Source organism: Tenrec ecaudatus, chromosome 2 (genome assembly GCF_050624435.1).
Source record: "Tenrec ecaudatus isolate mTenEca1 chromosome 2, mTenEca1.hap1, whole genome shotgun sequence".
Taxonomy (NCBI): domain Eukaryota; kingdom Metazoa; phylum Chordata; class Mammalia; order Afrosoricida; family Tenrecidae; genus Tenrec; species Tenrec ecaudatus.
Genome location: NC_134531.1, coordinates 207,683,573 through 207,705,703, shown reverse-complemented (window position 1 = coordinate 207,705,703; position 22,131 = coordinate 207,683,573). Strand labels below are relative to the sequence as shown.

General features: G+C 53.7%; 1 pseudogene; it reads left to right on the top strand.

Annotated features, from left to right (window-relative positions):
* Window positions 1–2,830: 2,830 nt before the first annotated feature.
* On the top strand, window positions 2,831–3,759 carry LOC142440469 (developmental pluripotency-associated protein 2 pseudogene; annotated as a pseudogene).
* Window positions 3,760–22,131: the final 18,372 nt, after the last annotated feature.

Genomic DNA, 22,131 nt, shown 5'->3' with positions numbered 1-22,131 from the left:
ATTCATGAGGGGGGAGAAAATGTTTTGAAAATGATGATGGCAACAAATATACAAATGTGCTTGACACATGAATGTATGCGTGGAGTATGCTAAGAGCTGTATGAGCCCCAATAAAATGATTTGAAATAGATAGAAAATTAAATAAAGGGTAAAATAGGAAAGATTTGAGGACGAAGGTTCACGGTGGTATTTCCGATCGCCTCAGGAGCAGGTGAGTGTTCGATACCTTTTGAAGGACGGTGCTGGGAAGACTACTGAAAGCAGCGTGGACGGCTGGAAGCACGAACCCATCTGCCCTGGAGGAAGTACCGCCCGGGGCCTCCTTGGAAGCATAAATGGACATGGTACCAGGGGCAACTGGACTCTGGAAAGTCGCATCATGCTCGGTGATGCAGAGCTCCTGGTGAGCTGGGTTGGCACAGGGAGGAGAGTAACGGGCTCAGACACAGCCCCGGTGAACACGGGCAGGACCAGGCAGTGTTTGTTCTGTGACACACAGGCTGAGTCAGAGTTGACGCAGTGGCATCCAGCAACAGTCTGTCACCCCCGCACACCCAGCAACAGTGCGCAGGGTTGCTATGGGCCAGAGTGGGCCCAAGGGTGTCTAGCAACGGAAGCAACTACGCTTATCCCGCTGGGTTCCCTGGGTGGTGCCAAGTGCTGATGGGCGCCCTGGCGATCTCAGGGTGGGTGGTTTGCGTTCACCCAGAGGCGTCTTGGGAGAAAGAACTAGCAGTTTCCTTCTAAAACTCAGCCGTGGGGAACCCCACGGAGCGCAGTTCAACCCTGACACACAAGAGATTGCTGTGGCCTTAACTCCACGGTGACTGAGAGTGGTGTTCCACCCACTGCCCTTGACTGCCCATCGGGGACCAGGGACCGGGGAGGGCCTGTGGTCTGCCCCTGCCCTGGGTGGCCTCGAGCTCATCTTGTGTTTGTCAGAGGGACACTGACCCCTCCACCTGTGGGCCTACCCTCCATAACCCGTTACCCGTCCACCGTGGGTAACAGTCAGGAGGCACAGGTCCACTGGTCCTGAGACTGGAGCTGGTCTGGTTTCTGTTTTTGGGAAATATCCACAGACATTAGTTGGGTGATAGCCACAGGGAGTGTTAAGCTAGGACAGCCAGCCATTCATTCCACCTTGAGCTCGGCTCAGAGACAGACACAGGCTACTCATGGGTGGACAAGCAGCCCCGGGCCCACTAGAGCAGTGGTTCTCAACCTTCCTAATGCCGTGACTGTTTAATCCAATTCCTCACGTTGTGGTGACCCCCAACCATAAAATTATTTTCCTTGCTACTTCATAACTGTCATTTTGCTACTATGATGAATCAAGTGACCCCTGTGAAAGGGTCGTTCGACCCCCAAAGGGATCTCGACCCACAGGTTGAGATCCGCGGCACTAGATCTTTTAGCACTTTCTAGCCTTGTGATGGATGTAAGCTATGTCTGTAAGCAGCGACAGCAAGTGCCAACATCTGCACAGATACTCTTGGGGCGGCGCACCAGAATCTGGGGACCAGGGGACTATTGAGGGGAGGCTGAATGCAAGACCTGCGGTAAGTGGATTGAAGATGTGTGCTGTGTTGCTCTGAGCTCCAGAGCCCCGTCTCCTTTGGACAGTCCTCTGGGGTCTGGGCGCCTCATGGGGCCTGTCCTGGTCATGCTGGAAACCAATCCCTGTTGTCAACATGCCCTTTTCACTAAGACGGTCTGTATTCCCTGGCTTATGGCCCTTCCTTGTATCACTCCAACCAGCTTCCACCCTCACATCTCCTCTGTGTCCTCTGACTCCCGGCCTCCCTGCTATTTGGACCCTGGGGATGGCATTGGGCCCACGGAATAATCCAGCAAAAGCTCTCCTTCAAAACCTTCACTTAACTGTGTCTGCCAAGTCCCCTTCACTATCCAAGGTCACGTACACATTCTGGGGACTGGGATGTGGAGTTTCTTTGGCTGGGGCTGTTAGTTGCCATTTCCGGAGCATGGTGGCCCCATGAACAGGAGGAGGAAACATTGCCAGGCCCTGAACCCCCTGCATGACCGCCGGTAGGTCTGGGTCTGTTGTTGTGATGCCCTTGCATCGATTCATTACCCCCCCCCCCCCCCCCCGCCATTGGGTATCTGCTTCACTGAACACGACGTCCTCTTCCGGGACTGGTCCCTTCTGATAATAAAATCCACAGCAAGAGAGTTGGACGCTGTTCTCTTGTGATCCAGAAGGCTTTCATTGGCTCATTTCCACAAGTGTATCACCAGGCCTTTCTTCCTAGTTCCTCTGAATCTGAACCTTCCCTCCCCACCCCACCCACTCCCCCCGGGACCTCCCGCCCTTTGCCATACTCGTGCCACAGCTTCCAGCACGCCAGCATGGGACAACGACTGGCATATGTGTGGCGGGCATCGAGGTGACACCTGTGCTCTGGGCAGAAGCAGTCCCCGGGAAAGGATATAATGCCGGGGAAAGTGTAGAAGATGTACAATAAGATGAGTGGGCACGGGGCTGCAACGTTGGGCCCCAACATGGCCAGGCGTGGGAGGAGGGGGCATGACTGGGCCATGCGGGCTTCTCACAGAAGGAGGGTCGCAGGAGTTGGGAAAAAGAAATCCTCATCTTTTGAAAGCCCGGTGGGGCAGTTCGACGCCGTCCTGTAGGTGGAATCCTTTCCAGCGCTGGGGACTTTGGGGAGTTTCTTTTGGGAGCTAGCAGGGAGGAAGCCAGAGCTTATCTGGGTAGCAGGAAGTAAAAGGACACATTTGCTTATAAAAGGGGAAAACAGCTAGGAGCCCGTCAGGTGAAGCGGGGGAGACCCAGACGCCCCCCAGCATGGCCGACTCGGCCCTCCCCTGCCCGTCCGTGGGAGTGGAGGCCTCGACTTACCTCGACGTGGAAAAGAATTACTTTGAAAGTGAATTGGACGAGGAGAGTTTCGTCATCACACTGGTTCCAGTTAAAGAGGAACCTAACAGAGAGCAACCGAGTGAACAAGTGTTTTTCTGCCACCAGAAGTCAAACCGAAGAAGCCTCGGAAAAGAAATGATGTACATCTTCCTGCAACAAGCGAACAAGCCAAAGTGCGCCGAAAAAGCAGCACAAATATAGACCTTCCTCTGCCGGATGTTTTGCCTCCGGTTACCGAGGTCCATAGGGACACTTTGCGGAAGTGGTGCCAGCAGGCCAAGTTGAGCACCGATGGGCAGAAAGTGGAAGTTTATCTACGACTCCAGCAGTTCGTTTACCCTCACCAAAAACAGGACATTCCTGACACGCCACAGGCAGCCAAGATACAGTCAATATCAAGGAAACGCAAGGTCAAGCAACCAAAACTTGAGGACAAAGAGGCAGGCGTTCCAGAGACAGACGTCACCAACATTGTTGAAGTGGATTCTCCAGCCCCGGAGGCCACGCTGGCATCCTGGGCAAGAATTTCCTCAAAAGCACTTCAACCTAAGGCTGTGAACTCTCGTCACCTGCACTCTGCAATTGAGGCTTTTTTGGCCCCAGGCTTTGGCAGCAGATGGTGTGTGGTCCACGGCAAAGCCCTCCCTGCGGAGACAGAGGGCTGGGTCCGCCTGCAGTTCCACGCTGGCCAAACCTGGGTGCCGAGCACTCCCAGGAGGATGATCTCTCTCTTCCTCTTACCGGCTTACGTTTTCCCACCCCTGGAGGTAGAAGATAATATGTTGTGTCCTGAGTGTGTTAAGAGGAACGAGGTACTAATGAAAAAACTGACCATGTTGACGAAGGCGAATTAGGTGGATGTGAACCCCAAATCGCATTCCCTTTGGATGGGCAACTTGTTAGTAAGTGACCAAGGACGGAGTGCCCGTGCCTTAGCGGACGTGGATCTCAGTGACTGCTTTCCTGTGACTGGCCTGTCCATAGTGCTGTCTGAGACCTTGACTACAAGCAGGAATGGCTGCCCTGAGGCCTGAGCTCTGGCAAGAAGTGACTGCCTGTGTTGCTGTTCGTGGGTTCTGATAAAGAAGAGACTTTCTCATTAACCCCAATTAAGATTAAAGTGTTTACTATTTACCTAAAAAAAAAAAAAAAGGAATCCTCACAACGGCACCAGTAGATAAATGGAGAAGCGGCTGAAGTTGTCTGGGATTTCCTCTTGTTCGGATCCACAATCGATGCTGTTGGAAGCAGCCGTCACGAGATCACAAGACGCATTGCATTGGTGAATCTGCTGCCCCAGACCTCGTTAAAGTGTTGAAAAGAAAAGCCTTTTTTTTTTGAGGATGAACGTGTGCCTGACTGAAGCCTCACATGCGTGTGAAAGTTGGATATTGAATAAGGTAGACTGAAGAAGAATCGACACATTCGAATTGTGGTATTAGCAACTGTGTCTTGGAAGAAGTAGAGCCAGGATGCTCCTAGAGGTAAGGCTGGCAGACTTGGTCTCACGTCCTTTGGACATGTCAGGAGAGACCAGCCCCTCGAGAAGGACATCAAGCTTGGAAAGCAGCAGGGTGGCGAAGGAGAGGAGACCTTTGGAAAGATGGACTGATACCGTGCCTACATGATGGGCTCACATGTAAGAATAACAGTGAGCCGGCACAGGGCCGGGCAGGGTTTCACTCTGTTGGACAAGGATGCACTGTGAATCAGAACTGACCCCAGTGCACCTTTAACAGCAACAACAACATGAGCTGTAGCTGACTTTTCCGCACCTAACAACAGCAAACATCTGGTGTGCCCTCTCCCACCCTCACCCCCTCAGCAGTTCAGCCGACTCTGGGGTGTGTCTTTGATAAACCTCATCAAGTTGGGACTGCCTGGTGAGCCAGCAGGATGTTCTTTTACTGTGATAAGGGCACTGAGGTCAGTTACACTGATAGGTCTTTCCATCAGTGTACACTCATTCTATTGTACGGCCTTTCATGAACGGCCCGCTTCCTTGACCAGTTTCTGTGCTTCCAGGAAGACGTGCTCTTGTTGTGGCTCTTCTCGGGGCTACATTATCTGACCACGAGCTGCTCCAAAGTATGGTGGCCCCTCGTGTCTCAGGGTAGAACTGTACCCACAGGCTTCCAAAGGCTGATTTTTCAGAAAGTAGATTGCTAGGCCTTTCTTCTTTTTTGAAATAAATCATTTTACCGGGGGCTCTTATAGCTCTCATACCCATCCATGCATCCATTGTGTCAAGCACATTGGTACATCTATTGCCATCATCGTTTCTAAGACATTTTCTTTCTACTTGAGCCCTTGGTATCAGCTCCTCTTCACCTCCCCCTCTCTCCCCAACCCTCCCACCCTCATGAACCCTTGATGATGTATAAACTATTTTTGGTTTCATATTTGACACCGTCCTCTGTCTTTTCACCCACGTTTCTGTTGTCCATCCCCCTGGGGCATGCAGGCGTGGGTGGGTGGGTGGGTGTTGTATGTCACCCAGGCCTTTCTTGGGAGGTGTGTTTGGACTAACCTCTCTGCGGGCAGGCAGCAGGATGCGCTGTTTGTGCCGCCTGGCACTCGTTTGTAATTCGGTTCTACCGCTTGGCTGTCATTGAAGACAGCCGCTCTGCTGTTACCCGCGTGGCGGCCTGAGCTGACCTTTCCACACTGCCGTTGTTCTGTCTGCTCCGTCCCAGTGTGGTCTGTCCTCTGGCCCCACCTCCTCCTTGGGTTCATCCACATACTGCAGTATTGGGGTCTACCGTTGTCCACAGACGCTGCTCACCACCAGGCCTTCACAAGGCCCCAGCCCCTGGTTGGATAAATGTTACTGGAGATCAGACGCCTCTGGAAAGGCTTGTGAAGACAGTGTCGTCCCCTGAGTTCTGTGCACTTGCAGCATGGTTTTCCATGGGCCCTGGTACCTGAAGGGAGGACACAGTGGATAAACGAGCTATGACCACAGACCGGCCCCTGGGCTTCTCAAGAGTCCCCTTGCTGTTCTTTAGCCTGTGGGATGTAGGATGCTGTGAGCCACTCTTTCAAGGGGCCTAGGCTTTTAAGTGCGAAATGATCCCAGTCCTGGCCCCAGGCCGGTGGGATTTAGGGACCAGGTTGACTCCCTGCCCAGAGCGGTGATCCTCAGCAAATCTTCTAGAACCTACAGCTGGTGCTGCCAATCCCACAGAGCAGAGTCAGGGGCACCCAGGGCCTTGGACCCCACTGTGCCAGGAGCCCAAGGATTGAGAATCTCAATTCAGCTGGGGAGGGGGGTTTGTCTCATCGAGGGCTGGTCACAGTGCTTTGCTCTATCAGAGTCAGGAGACCACCCCCAGCCCCAGGCCCCTTTCTGGGACTCGCTGCCTTTCAGCCAAGCTTAGCCATGTGCAGCCCTGATGTGGGGGGACTCCCCACCCAGGGCATCCATACCTTCTCCTAATTCTCATAGCACCTCAAGGTATCCAAACTCCACACCCTCATGGCCAGAGCCGAGGAGGTCCATGGAGTGGCCCCCAGGAAGGTTCCCGCCTCCCACATCGCCCTACATGCCGCCCCTCCCAGGGCTTTGGGGTGGGCCTGTGGAGGGCAGCAGGTGCGGATCCCCAGAAGCAGGAGGTGAGGGCGTGGTCCTGGTAGTCTGCTCCACCGCTCACCCTCCACTCCTGTAGGAGTTTCCATCAGCCCGAGTCTCCCTTCTTCCTGACAGGCTCTGCCTGCTGTCCCTGAGCCCTGGCCGCCTCTGCTCTGGGTGTTTGGGGGGCTGGCCTGGCTCGGCCACAGACACAAATCCCACATACCTGCTCCCCAAGCGAGTACTCCTGAGGAGGAGCACTGCCAGGGGAGCAGCATCAGGCCCATCCTCTGCTCTGGCGGCTCCCTTTCATCACTCCTCCTCCCTGGTCTCCACTAAAGTCCTCTTTAATCTGTGTCTCAGACAAGTGCAGCCACGTGACCGGTGGTTGTCGCCTGCAGCGTGCTTGGGGATCCTGCATCTTTCATTCTACAAGCCTGAGGTCTTATATCCCTTCTGGTCCCACTGAATTCCTCAGTGGTGGGTTAGTAGGTGGACACTGGCCTCTTTCTAATTCCCCTTCGCTCTCTGCCTGGCCCCGTGGCTGCTCCTTGGAAATCCCGAATAACTCCCCTCCCCCCACCAGGCCTATGTTCTGCCTCTTTCCTTGCTCGCTCTACTGGGAATGCTCTCCCTCCAGAAACCTCGCTGGCTCCCACCTGCAACTCTTTGCTCAAATGTTAGCTCTGCAATGAGGCTCCTCTGAATCAAAGCCTCAGCCCATCCGCAGCCTCCTGGAATTCTGTCTGCCTGTGCGGCTGCAGAGCCCCTGCCGCCTGTCATCTTGTGTCCATTCCTAATGGTTTCTCAAGGAGATACCCCGGAAGCAAACCAAGCGGGATGCCCTTGAAGCGGCGACCTCCTGCGTGACAGGGCAGACAGTGGCTCCGTGAGATTTGCAGGGCTGCAATCGTCCCGAAAGCAGATTCCCAGGCCTTCCTTCTGCAGCATGGAAGGACTCCGGGGAGTGCCCGGCAAGCCCTTTCGTGCCTGTAGGGACAGAACCAGACCTTGTTGTGAGGACGGACACTAAGCTCAACTCACCTGACATGGGAGCCCAAGCTGCCTGCCTGCCTGCCTGCCTGGGGAGGGGGGGTCCCTTTGGGGGCAGGGACCACCCGCAGGGAGTGGTTTCCCTCCTAACCCAGGGTCCCTTCGGTGACCAGGTCCTCTCTTAGGAGCCAGGGTTTCTCTTGGGAAGTGGATCCCTGTCTGGGCCATGGGTGCCCTCCAGAGGTGGGGGTGGGGGATGGGCTCATCTTGTTTCTTCCTGGAAGAGGGGTCCCCTCATGGTCCTAGGTCCCCTTCTGTGGTGCCTGCCCAGTATTGGAGACCCAGTCCTTTCCCGCTCCACTCTCTCTGGCCCTGAAGACCAAAACCTCAGCCGCAGCCATCCTGAACTTCCACAGGGCCCAAACAAGTTCTGTAATTGCTGTTGTCCATGGTTAGGGGCCGTGGAGCCCGTTCTGACTCAGAGAAGGGAGCGCCACCCGGTACTGCCCATCCTTGCAATTGTTCCTACGCCTGAGCCATTGTTGTAGCCGCTGAGCAACCCATGGCCTGGAGGGCCTTCCTCTCTGTCGCTGCCCCTCCACTTCACCGAGCACGGCGCCCTGCTCCAGGGACCAGTCTCTCCTGATGGCACAACCCACGGACATGAGACGAAGTCTCGCTCTCCTTGCTTCTAAGGGTCCTCGTGCTCCGTCATAAGTGATGGGAAAACTCCTGGGCTTCCTGAAACACCTGCAAGTGGCGACTGCCCTGTCTTCGCAAAGACTATCGCAGCAGCCTCACCAGCTGAGCTGACACTTCTGCCTTGAAGTTAACTGGCCAGCAGCCCCCCTTGGAATCCACGTCATTGATTACACCCTAAACAAGATTAAAACCCATCCATGAGAACACTTCTAGATAGCCACCAATTGCAGAGACACATTTAAACACATTTTGTTTGCAATAAACCCATGCATGTTTGACCTGAAACAAGAAAAGACAAAGACAAACAACGCAGCCCTGTCGTTAGTCTCAGGACCCCAGACGCCGCTCCGGGGGTGTCCTGGGCTGGGCTCCTGGGGCTGGCAGTGAAGGGGTGGCAGCACAGCAGGGGACCCTGGGCAGGCAACGTCAGTCCATTTGCTAAGTTCTCCCTGGGACAGCCACACAGGCCAACATGTCCACCGTGGAGGGGTGGGGCGGGGCAGCTTCAGCCTCCAGGGAGTGCTGCTCCTCTAGCGGAGGGAGCTCCTTGGCCACTTCTGGAGCTCCCAGTGGGGCTGGGGGCTGGGGAGGCGGTGGTTGGGAGCTGGCCTGCATGCTGACCAGACCGCCCCTTCCCTGTTCCTCTCGGTGGGTCACAGCCGCTGCCTTGAGCCCTCCAGAGGCAGGGTCATGGGGTCCCCGAGCCTTCTCACCTGCTCTGTGTCTGAACATTCCACGCGTTCTTTCCCAGGCCTGCAGGCCTCTGCAGAGCAGGGCTCTGTGGTGGGGCGGGAGGCACGCTGGCTGGGTCCCTTCCAGCTCGCCTCTCCTGTAGGCATCTTCCAGGTGGTGGGGTGGTCAGAGTGCACATGGCTCAGCTCGTCCAAGCAAGCATCCCTGGCTTGCCCTCCTCCCTCTCCAACCACTCTGACCTCAGGGCATCAACAATCACGCTGAGTCCCTTTCTGGCCAAACCCTGAGGGCAGGGACATGGGGCAGCGGGGCCAAGAAAGCCCAAGGCAGGTGGGGCCCAGATTCCTACAGGTAACAAGACAGAGAGAAAGTGTAGGGCCTCAGGAACGTGACAGGCAAGAGTGGGGACAGTGCTGTGTCTAAGGTGGTCTGGAGAACTGCCAGCTATGGTGACACTGGGAGTGAGAGGTGACAGGAGAGAGGACTGTGCAGATACTTGGGGTGCAGTTCAGGGACAGGGACGGTGAGGGTACTGGGACTGCAGGAGTGTCTGTGAGCTCCTGCAGTGGTGACGAGAGAGGTGGCATTTTATTGTTGGGTTTGCTTTTGGTTTGTGACTTTAGAGGCGCCATGCGTGACGGAGGCTTTTTGGCTGTGAATCTTAGGGGAGCAGAATTCCAGATCCGTTCCTTCGTGGGGTCCCCAGGAGGTTTCGAACAGCTCATGGCTTGGTTATCAGCTGAGGACAAACCTTTAGTGCCATCGAAGGCCCTTGCTGTAATCATTTTCTAAGGCTCACTCTGCTGTCCCGTAGGGGACAAGGTGAGGGGCAGAGTGGAGGCTGAGAGTAGGCACATTGAAGGGGAACAAGAGGGGCCCTGGACTAGGATGTGGTAGTAGGGATCTGGTTCTACATGGGTTTGAGGGACCAAGTAATGTTGGTGATGGATTAAGTAGGGACATCAGAATGGGGGAAGGATTATAGGTAGATGGGTCGTGGCCCCTGTGGCACCCCCGCATCTGCCCACCGTGGTCTCCACAGTCCTTCTGGCCCTGCGTTAGTTTGGGTCCAGACTTGGGTCAGCCCACTTGACCCATCCAGGGCTCCTAAAGCTGTCTTTGCCAGTGACCCAGGCTGCCTCTGTCTGAGTCGCAGGCAGCACTGTGACCAGACGAGACCCAAACCAGCCCTGAAGCTGCAAGTGACATGACCATCCTGGCAGATGCTGTCTGCGTCTCTCTTGCCTCTACCACGTGAGTGTCCCTCCCCAGAGGCCACACTGTCCCTGAAAGGGGCTCTGTCCTCCACAGGGGCCTCTGCTGGGGATGGCACACAGGGGGCTTTGTTCTCCAGTCTGGCCTCTGGAAGACCCCCTCTGCCAGTGGGGACTTCGGGTAGCCGCTTGCTCCAGGCTGTGGAGTGGCCGCTAGAGCACCCACCACACCAGGGCTTCGGTCCCCTGTCCCTGCAGCTATGGCTGGGCAGGGGGCTATCTGGCCCCACCAGACTCAGAGCCCAGCAGGGAGGTGCCCGTGAGCAACAGACAGAACAAGTCCGTGCAGTCTGGGAGCCTGCCAGGAAGCAGCGTCAGAGGTCAGCATGTAACATGGATGGGCTTCCATCCTCTCCCCTGGTTGTCAGTTCTCTCCAAGCTTTCTTCCCAGCATGCACTGCACTCGGGTAATAAAAGCACCACTAAAACATGAGCCTCGGGACCCACACATCATACCACTTCTTCACCAGCTTCCTGGCCTGATACTCTGGACCCCAGACACGCCCCCTTGCCCCCTGCCCCCCCTGCAGGAGGAAGCCATTGATGCAAATGTCCTGGGGCAGGAAGAAGGGGTTTTGAGGAGGAGGTGTGTGTGATGCAGTGCTTTCAGCATGGCCATGACCCAGCCAGGGGGAGGGGCCAGTAACTCTGGATGCCGCTCAGGGACTGGATAGATATGGCAGTGGGAAAGGGTAAGGGAGTCCAGGCTGTTGAGCATGGGCCTGGTGGACTTCCATGTCAGGGAAGGCAGGGGACTCCCATGCTGGGGGCTCAGGCACATGGGACTCAAAGGGAAGGAGGACCGAGGGGAGGCAGGGAGTTTGTACTGTGCCTAGTGTCTGGGTAGTCCAGTGGTAGAGGGCCAGGCTGATAACCCTTGGAGGAAAGGCCTGGCAACCTACTTTCAAACATCGGCCACTGAAACCCCCCTGAACCCCAGTCTATTCTGACCCAGAGCAGACCCACGGCCCCTGGTGCAGGCCGGTCTATGGACAGGGCAGCGCTGCAAGGCCAGGGCTCTGGGAGCTGATGGAGGGCGGCAGAGGAAGGGTGAGTTCTCATGAGAAGCATGTGGTGCAGCTCCAAATTCCAAACCAAACTCACTGCCGGCGAGTCAATGCTGACTCATAGTGACCTCCTGTAGATTTCTGAGACGCTAACTGTTTACAGGAGTAGAAAGTCTTATCTTTCTCCCTCGGAGCTGCTGGTGGTTTCGAACTGCCGACCATGCAGATTGCAGCCCAACGCGTAACCACTACACCACCGGGCTCCCTCCGGAGCAGTCTTTTTTTTTTTTTTTAGTAATCATTTTATTGGGGGCTCTTATAACTCTTGTTACAATCCATACATCAATTGTCTCCAACATATTTGTACATATATTCCATCGATCTTTTCTAGACATTTACTTTCCATTGAGCCCTTGGGATCAGCTCCTCCTTTTCTCCCTCCCTCCCCCGTCCCCAACCCTCGTGGCCCCCTGATAGATTGTAGATTGTGAATTATTTTCAAACCTCACACCAACTGCTGTCACCCTTCTCTTTGGGTTTCTTTGTTTTTCTTCCTGGCTGGGGATGTGCAGTTATGTGCCATTCATTGCGATTGGTGCCCCCTCCCTCCCCGCCTCTCCCCTTCTTCCCCCTACCCTTTTGGTATCTCTATTCCCATTCCTGTTCCTGGGTTCCATGTGTTGTGAATTTTATCTCTTGTCTATACCTATGTACATGTTCCCGTCTAGTCTACATTGGGAAGCGGCACTGGAGTTGTGATAGTGGGGTGGGGGGCAGTAAGGAGGTCTCAAGGGATCAGAGGGATCAGATATTGCATGACCCATTGGTGCTCTACTGAACCCTGATTGACTCAACCCCTCCCTGCGAGCCCTCTGTGGGGGGATGTTCCATTGTCCATAGATGGACTTTGGGTCTCCGCTCCAACCCCCCTCTATTCCCACCAATGCGTTTTTGTTTGTTTATTGTTTGTTAGTCTTCTGATGCCCATTGCCTGGTCTCAGTGACACCTCACGATCACACAGGATGGTGTGCTTCTTCCATGTGGACTTGTTGTTTCACTGTTGGATGGCCGCTTGTTTAACTTCAAGCCTTTAGGACCCCAGACACTATATCTTTTAATAGCCGGCACCCTCCTCTGTCTTCACCACATCTGCTTAGCGCCCATTTTGTCTTCAGAGATCGTGTAGGGGTGGAGGGTGACCATCACAGAATGCCAATTTGTTAGAACAAAGTGTTCTTGTATTGAGAGAAGGTATGAGCCGAGACCCAAGACGTCTGCAGCTTCAGTGTATTGCCTTATAAAATATATGTACATAGACCAGTATCACTATTGTTATGGATTAGTGTATTTGCATAAGTGCACACCTCTGTTAATTTCCTTATCTATGCCGTTGCTTCCTAGAGCTTGCCTGTGTTTCCGTTTGCCTCCTCCTGCCCTGCCATCACTTTCCCCCTTCCACCTCTAAGTGCTTCCTCTCCACTAGCTCGGTGTTGCTCTAATACAGGATCTCTCCCCTCTCCTAGGTGCTGGTTCCGCTTCTCTAGTTGTTCCCCTGTCCATGATGCCGTCCACTCACCACATCCTTCTCCCCACTTCCTTCTTCCCCCTCTATCTTCCGGGGCCATTGGCCCCATTGCCTTCTCTCCAGGGTTCCCTCCCATGGTCCAACCCATATAATTAGGCAAATCATCCATGTCCTAGTCCGAACAATAAGAAAACCTATGGTTGAAGAAATAAAAGGAAAGAGAAAAAGACAAGAGGAAAAAAAAAAGAAGAAATAAAAGCCCTACATAGGTCCAGGTCTATTTGCTGGTCCCCATGAGACCCTGCCCCTGGTCCTGAGGGAGATCCGAAGGCTGACCCTTCTTGGGGCTCCCCAGGGGTCTGTGGTGCAGCTTTGCTCCAATTGCTGACCTGTTATGCAGAGCAGTCTTTTGTTCCAGGTGGAAAGAAACTCCAGAGCGCCAAGCCTCAGTTTCTTCATCAGTAAAGTTGGAGAAGGAGGTGAGACTTGTGGCTGGACAGGGTCACATTTCCAAGGGTCCAGAGCTCTGCGGCTGCAGGACAGGAGGAGCTCGGTGATGTCGGCTGCTTCCCTGACCCCAGCCACAGGCCTGGTACCTGGCTCTGTCACGGGCTCCTCCCTGGGCCACAGGGCTCCCACCCACATCTTCATGTTGCCCGAAAGCCCCTCTGAGGTAGAAGTCCGTCCCATTGAGGGTCCCTGCACCTGGGTGCCTGGGCCCAACACTGACCACATGGCCTGTGGAGCACAGGCAGGGGGCACAATGGTCAGGGGCTGAAAAGAGCCAAATCTGGTAAGATGATGGGAATTTGAAAACCAAGAAATTGAGAAAACCTTGGGCGGCCCAAGCACAAAGGCCCTTTGATGGAAACGTGTGTGGGACCCAGCAGCGGCGGTTTGCTCCTGGGAGGATGTGGCTGGTACACGAGGGAGAAAGGCTTCAGGAAGTAGGGCTTTCTCAGCGGTGAAAAATAATGACCTCATTGTGATGGACGTGAGAGGATAGGGAGTAAACCGTCAGGTGCAATTGGCCGGCTCATGTGGCTCTTTGAAAGAGGATCTCTTCTTGGATTAATTTTAAAAACAAAGAGGGGGCCCCTGGGAGGCACAAAGAGTGAACATGCTCTGCTGACCAAGAAACTGGAGGGTCAAGTGCACACAGAAGTGCGTTGGAAGAAAGGCCCGGCGATCTGCTTTACAAACTCAGCCGCTGAAGACCGTGTGGGGTGCAGTTCTCTGAAGACAAGGGGTCACCGGGAGTTGCAATGAACTTGACAACAACTGGACTTGTCCACAGGCAAAGGCCTAACTCAATGCTGGTGTCCTCACCAGTGCAGCAAGCCAACCCCCAAGGGAAAGAGATCATTCACTCAAACCAGCATCGTTTGGACGTTATCTTTGTAACTTTGTTTTGGAAATGAGTTTAGACTTACAGAAGACCGGCAAAGATGGTGCAGAGCATTCCTGTGTACTTTCCCCAGCTTCCCCGATGCTAACTTTGCACATCACCAGAAGCTTATATATGTAGATCAACAGAGTGGTTGGTGTCGAGCAAATGGTGCAGCAGCATTTCTGTTGGTGGGTAAACTGGGAGCAGCAGCCACCACTGGGGAAAAGGCTTGGCTATCCACATCTAGAGCCCAAGGAGAGACTCTACCTGGTCCTACGCTCTAAACTGGACCTTTCTTGCCAGTTTCTATGCAGCCCTTGTGACCGAGGCCGTGTGCTCTAGCCTCCTGGGTCTTCAGACTGTCCTTTCAAGGCATACAACATCCTTCCGGCCACACCGGGAACATTTAACGTGGAAACCCTGCTAAGTGAACTGGGCTTTACCTCCAACTCCCCTAGCAGACGGAGACTCCCTGGTGGGAGGGAAACAGGTGACTGCTGTCGTACGGTGACAGAATGAATGGTGCTTGCACTTTGGTCTGAATCACTTGTCTTGAGGGTGTACAGTGAATGAAGGGTTGAGACTACCGTATACTTGCGATTTATTATGACAAGTATTAATCCGGTAGATGAGGCTCTGCATTTGGGAATGCGTGTTATTGAAAGTTCTGCCTTGCACCAACCTCTATTGTTTGTACACGGTGCCCAGTCACTTAAGAGGTTAACTTGTACCCATCAACAATTCATGTATTGTGGGTCTTGGCCTGCTTATACTTGTATAATTTCCTTTTCTCTGCATCTTCCCAATTTTAGTATATGTGCCGCCAAAGCAAGCACATAATTTCCTAACTTCCATACCATTGTTTAAATTAATGACACTATCAGTAAAGTTACTTTATAGCCCAGGGAGATGATTGGTAATGATCTCTAATATAAAATGTCAATGATATATGGATTGTTAGGAGAGCTATAAGAGCCCCCAACAAAATGATTTTTTATTTTGTTTACAAACCCTTGTGTCGAGGGCTGACTTTCAATAGATCGCAGCGAGGGAGCTGCTCTGCTACGTACGAAACCCCGACCCAGAAGCAGGTCGTCTACGAATGGTTTAGCACCAGGCTCCCCACGAACGTGCGGTGCGTGACAGGCGAGGGGGCGGCCGCCTTTCCGGCCGCGCCCCGTTTCCGGGGACGAGGGGCACTCCGCACCAGACCCCGGTCCCGACGCGCGGCGCGGCACGGGCGCGGCCCACCGAAGCGGACGCACACGCGGCCCGCCCGCCGGCGGGGACGGCGGGGCGCCCGCTATCCGAGGCCAACCGAGGCTCCGCGGCGCTGCCGTATCGTTCCTCCTGGGCGGGATTCTGACTTAGAGGCGTTCAGTCATAATCCCACAGATGGTAGCTTCACCCCATTGGCTCCTCAGCCAAGCACATACACCAAATGTCTGAACCTGCGGTTCCTCTCGTACTGAGCAGGATTACCATGGCAACAACACATCATCAGTAGGGTAAAACTAACCTGTCTCACGACGGTCTAATCCCAGCTCACGTTCCCTATTAGTGGGTGAACAATCCAATGCTTGGTGAATTCTGCTCAAAATGATTTTTTAAATGTCATGATATCTCTAAGGTTAATCATGTGTGTGTGTGTGTGTGTGTGTGTGTGTGTGATATATGAATGGATTTTTGGCTCAAACTTGATTCTAGCACCAATCTAAGCATAATTAGTTCTTATGACAGGACCCTGCTGGATGCGCACCCTCATGAAGAGATCACTGGTGATATGGGTGCTATAACAAAGTAAGATGAACCACCGAGATGGTGTCGGCTATCAGGAAGAATAGCACCTGGGGTCTTAAAGACTTGTCTGCAAACAAGCAGCCATCTAAGTGAGGCATCAACTAAGTCCACACGTCAGAAGAACACCAGCCTGGGTGATCCAAGGATTTAAATAATAAAATCTAAATCTGAAGGAGGAGATGGTATCAGAGCTTAAATTGTGAATACCTGGTTTGCAGAAGACTATGAATGATAGTGGGAGGGTCCACTGGTGAATCCCCTCCGACCAGCGGCCAGGGATGTGAGTAGCCATGTTCTCAGAGAGAGTGAATTGAAAAGTAGATTATTGCAGATGCAATTAGGTTAAAATTTCACATCTTATCATTTGATCTCCCTTTTGGCCCATTTAAAATTTGTTCTAGTTTGTAATATTTTCTGCTTTCTTTTTGACTGAGATTTTTCTCTGTGTTACTTTGGTTTTGCATTTTGGTATGGTTTTCTGTATATGAAATCCAGGATAAGAAAATCTATCGAGACAGAAACTATATTAGTGATTTCTTAGGGGTGTGGCAAGGGAGGCTGGGGGAAATGTGGAGCTGATAACTTGTGCAAGAAAGAAGAAAATATGCTAAAATCGATTGTGGTGATGACTGTACAACTCTTCTTAGTGCAATTGAACTGTTGGGTTGAGTGATATGTGAATTATATGCCAATAAAACGGTTAGAAAAAGAAAGTGTCTCATACAGCTGCTCTAAGTCCCTGGGTGAGATGGCAGGCTTCTGGCTGCAGAGGTGAACGAATCCTAGGTCCATGGGTAAGAAGGCAGGTGCTGGAAACTCCCCGGATTCACAAGCAATACGACAGGCTGCTGGCTCAGGTTAAAAGAAACAAAGGTCGGATGATGAGATGTAGGATCCAAGCTCATTAAAAAGCAAACAAGTTTTTCCACAGCATCTATATATATATTGGAAGCAGGCCAAACCCCTTAAGAAAACTTTCGTTCAGTTGATTGGCTGCTCATAGTGGGGATCATCATGGAAATGATTACATTGTATCAGATCTCATCACAAGGGATTACTACGTCTTTCACTGCCAGGCTACTGAGAATCCTGGCCGAGTCACATTGACACAAAATCTTACCCATCACATGTGGGTACACTTGTCAAAAGTAAGAAATTAACACCATAACATTTCTATTAACTGCATGCCCAACTCTATTAGGGTTTTTACAAGTTGTCCTACTAATGTCTTTTTAAAAATATTCCGAGGTTCCACATTGCTATGTCAATGGTGAAGCTTAGGGATTATGGCAACTGGACACTTGCGGGATAGGATAGAGGTGGAGCTCAACCGATCACTTGTGCTGCAGCCTGACAGCACCTCCTTGGTGTCATCAACCGTTTTTATAAGAGAGACTGAGCAGGGTCAACTCCCTTTTGGCTCTTCTCCTTCTGCTGGAGCTGGATCTTATGTCTTGCTCCTTGATCTCCTGTTGTGTTGTCTGCTGATCCCAGGAGCCATCAGCAGACTACTGACAGTGAATCCATTAGGCTGGCTTTGGACCTCTGCAGCCATCAGCCTGTACCCCCTGCTTACCTCTGCTTCCTCATCCTGCTCCCAATGCTCAGCTTCCACGAGTCAGTGGAAGCCTGACTTGAGCCAGATTGGACTTGCCGATTTCTACAACTGTGTGAGCCGTTCCCTGATCTGAATCTCTTTTCATGCGCAACACACACCAGGGCCACTGGTTTTGCTTCTCTGGGGAACCCCGCCTGACACATCATCTGAGCCTTCTATGATCTGTGGCAGTGTCTCATTGTTTGTTTGACTTTCATGACCTTGAACACATTTCAAGGTTGCTCATCCGTTTGTTGACTGTCTCAGTCTGGCAATAAAACTTTCTCCGATGCTTCCTCACCATTGGGTTCTGGAAAGAGCTGCATAGAGGAGGGGCATGGGTCTCATCTCATCTCAGAGGGTAGTACGGAATCCCCATGATGAGACGTGGCCTCAGAGGTGATCTCCGTGACCGGATCCGGCGCTGTGAAGTCAGGGCTGTCTCCTTCCTCTCACGTATTGGTCAGCAGTGAGTAGCTGGCCACAGTCCAGCATCTCCCTCTCCCAGCAGGAGAAGTCACAGAGAATTCGCAGACACCCCCTCCAACCACAGGTATCTGGGGGAGAAGCTTTGCGTCTGGTTCATGTAAACTCCTGCCCACCGCCCACCCTCCGGTGGCGCCTCGAGTCATCCTTCCTCCTGACCCTTGGCACCCCCCCCCCTCTGCTCGCCACCACCGTGGCTCCGCCTTTGTGTGGATGTTGTGTGGACGGGCTCAGGCAGGAGGCAGCCATTTGGCTTCGTTCACTTGGCAGGATGCCTTTGAGGCCCGTCCAGGCCATATATCACTTTCATTGGGGAGTGCAGTGCCTTCCTGTAGACATGCCACGGTGTTGCTAACCCGTGGAAGGACGCCCGGGCTGTTTCTTCTGCTGACTTACAGATAGAGCTGGCCTGAAGCATTTGTGTCTAGGTGTTTATATGAACATAAGTCATCGTTTCCTGGGGATAAAAACCCAAGAGCACAAATCTTGGGGGAGTGGTAGTGTTTTTTGTAACTGCCAAGACCCTTTCCATGCCCTTGCTTTGCTTTGCTTCTTTGCTGTGGTGGGCACACATTAAACCATGACCATACACCATGCTAATGTTTTCCACGTACCATTCAGTGTCCTTAATTACAGACAGCAGGTACAACCATCGCCACCATCCCTTTCTGAAGCTGACCTTTTTCGGTGGAGCAAGTTTTGGGTTGTCCACGAGAAGGGATGCTTGGGCAAAGCAGAGGGTCAGTGAAAGGAGAGAGACCTTCCCCAAGATGGACCGACATCATGGCGGCAACCACGGACTCCCTCACACTGGCGAGCATTACAATGGTCTAAGACGGGGCCGTGGTTCATTCTGTTGCGTCAGAGCTGGCTGGATGGCACTTAACAACATGCCCACGTTCCTGCTGAAGTACTGGCACATGAGTCAGCTCCAAGGAGCAGCAGCATCTAGGAGTTGGAAGGCACTTTGCCCCGACCTCCATGCAGGAGACACCTCTTTCCAGGCTTGCTTTCGGGCGGGGGATGGTCTCCTTGGACACCCCGCTCCCCAGTGGTGGCATTGTCTGTGCCTCTGCAGTCAGTGCTGTGTCCAAATCTCTTCCCTCAGCCTCCAGAGAAGCCAAGTTGGTGAGCGGTGACCATGGTGAGCTGCGTTCAGTCATGCCGGTGGGTGCTTTGTTCAGGACTCATTCATTCATCACAGTGATAGGTACAGCTTTTAAGATCTCCAGATGCCCAGGGTGGGTCCTGTTCCATGGTGTTGGAGCTGGACGCCAGGCATTTCCTGCCTTTGGGGGACAAGTGTTTCCCTGAGCCCTCAGGGGCCGTGGTCTCCCCAAGGCTGCCTGGCTCGCAATCAGCCCAGGACTGGCAGGTCAAAAGCGCCTATTCAAGGAGCGTTGACTAGGGGGCCTGTTTGCAAAGGGGTGGTGACCTGGGTGATGAAAGGTGCCCATGCTCAGATGTGAAAAGAAAGACCGGCGGTTCCAGTCTGCCCAGTGCACCAGCCACTGGACGTCCTGGGCCACAGTCCTATCCTGACTCACATGACCACAATCACGAGGCAGAGGACACTCCACCGAAGCGGCTTTTTGTAAGGGTGCAGACAGGGGGTCAGGAGCTGTGGCGGACAGTGCCCGTGCTCATGGTCCGGGCTGGCGTCATGGGGCAGGATCCAGACCTGGAGGCCGAGTGGCCCTGGGGAGAGGGCTTCATGGGAAACATGCTCCAAACGGACCTGAGTCAGAAGGCTGGGGGCCTCAGGCAGAGGCAGACAGGGAAGGGCAAGGATGGGTCCTGTGCTTGTGCCAGTCCACAGGGGCCCACAGAGTGGCACGGTTGAGGCAGGGAGCACCTGAGTGGAATCACAGGCAAATGGAGAGCAGCTTCCCACCCTTTCCCTAGGACCCTGGGCTCCGGTGCTGGCAGATTATACCATTTCTCACAGGCACCAAACCCTCATGATAGCGCACCAGCACGTCACAGGCAGAAATGGCGAGATGCGTGCTGCCCGCTGACAGTCCTGGACATGAACTGGAGCCTCATTCGCCCTTGTTCAATAGTCCCCAAGTGTTCACTTTTGATCCTAATTGTATAATAACGTTATAGACCATGACCAAGAAACAGGGATCAAGTTCAGGAGTACCCCAGTTGTCAGAAAGCAATCGGAACTGTGAGTTTGCTTTGGGGCAGTTCTTGGTGGCGCTTCAGTGCGTGGAGCTCCTTGTGGCCAGGCTGTGCCACGTAGGTCTCCCCAGAGTCGGGTGGAGGCTTGTGGAGGGCCGGGTGCAGAGCTGTACTCGTGGGTGGGGCCATGGCCTATCGGTGTCAGGGTCCCAACGTTCCGGCCCCATGTGATACCAAGCAGTAGGGTGGTGTGGTTGCAGGGCCCCTAGGGGAGCAGGGGGAGTAAATGACCTTTCTGTGGCCACAGCCCTCATACCTGCCCCGACACTTCTATGTGCGTGGGAGAGTCAGCCTACATGGGCTGCTTAAGTCAGCCTACCTGGACTACCTACCTGGGCTGCTCAGGTATAGGCTTAGAGGGGGAGGGGGGCAGGGAGGTCTGCTGCTGGGACCCACCTTCCAAAGTTAACAGGCACAGGGGAGATGTAACATTAAGTCTGGTTGATACACACACAGAGAGAGAAAAACACCCTGAAATTGAAACCAGTGGATGTGAAAAGATTGGTGCAGCATGCTTCTGAAAATACAGGATGGTGGGAGTGGGGGTAGGGGCAGGGGTGGTCTGAACAGGATGCAAAGGGAAGGTGGCAGCTTCTTCAAAGGACAGTACTCGTGGACGACAGAGGGCGGGGAACACCCCCCCCCCCCCCCAGGCTCCTCTTCCCCAGCCTCCCTGGGCACCAGGACTGCCGGCTGGAAACTGAGATATTTTGGCGACTGGAAGGCACCCCACCAGGACCTGGCAGAATGCCAATCTCCTGCCAGCCGGGCTGCCTGGCAAAGGCCTCAGCCCAGGTGTGTTCTGTCCTCCGGGGCCCAGCCAGCCATCAATAAAGTTCAGCGCGGCCTCCTTTCATAGACTCTGATGCCAGATTGGAGTCCCGCTTGCAAGACCTTCACACATTCCTCATCCTGGGGTGTGAACCGTCCATCTTCCTGTCCGTGCGAATTCCGGGGCCTCTGTGCGAAGAGGGAAATAAATGATCTCAGGTGGAGGAGGCGGCGGCGGGGTGGGGGTGGAGGCGGGGGTGCTGAGCAGGGCGAGGAGGGCTGCTAAGGGCTCTGGAATCAAGACTAGTCCGCTGGTGCGTTCTGTTAAACAGCGCACTTACCTTGGGATCTTCGGGGTCTTCCTTGACGAACTCAGGATTTGCTGTGAGCTCCCTTCCAGGTGACTCCTGGCCACCCGGTGTACAGCAGAGCACACAGGTGCCCGGCGCCGCCCCGTCTTCCTGACTGTGCGGCCATCGTGATGACCTCTGGGTTCGACTTCTTTCCAACCAGGCGGCTCATCTTCCGGAACTGCCGTAGGATCTCCACGGGATAATTTAAAATGCAGATCACCAGACCTTTCTTCCTCATCACGTTTAGTCTGGAAATGCTGGGGAAACCTCTCCACCGTGGGGTGACTCCGCTGGAACTTGAAATGGCAGTGGGACACCTTCCCAAATCACCGCCACCTGGGAGCCACTACAGGGCAACACGCTGGCAAGTGGGTGGTGGGAAGAATTTACAGATTACATAACAGCGCCCTGTCTTTTCCTTGCCCTGAAATTCAATGAAGAGGCTTTTCCATCAACCGTTTGGCCGCGACATCATTTAGGCATGGATTGCTGCCTTCTAGATAAGAGCCAAGACAAAGATGAGACTTTCTACTCCCGAAAAGGGTCACGGTCTCAGAAACTGGCCTGTCCTAGAGGGTCACTGAGTTTCCATTGACTTGATGGCAGTGGGTTTGGGTGGAGAGGAAAGAAACAGGAGCCCTGGCGGTGTGATGGATTACACACGGGACTGCCCACCACACGGTCAGCAAGGGAGACGTTGTGGTTACGAGTCAGGCTGCTAACTGCAGGGCCAGCAGTTTGAAACCACCAGCTGCTCCTTGGGAGAAGAACAAGGCTTTCTACCCTCATAAAGAGGGACAGCCTTGGAAACTCCTGGGGGCAGTTCTGCAGGTCCTTCAGGGCCACTGTGAGTCAGAGCTGACTTGATGGAAGTGT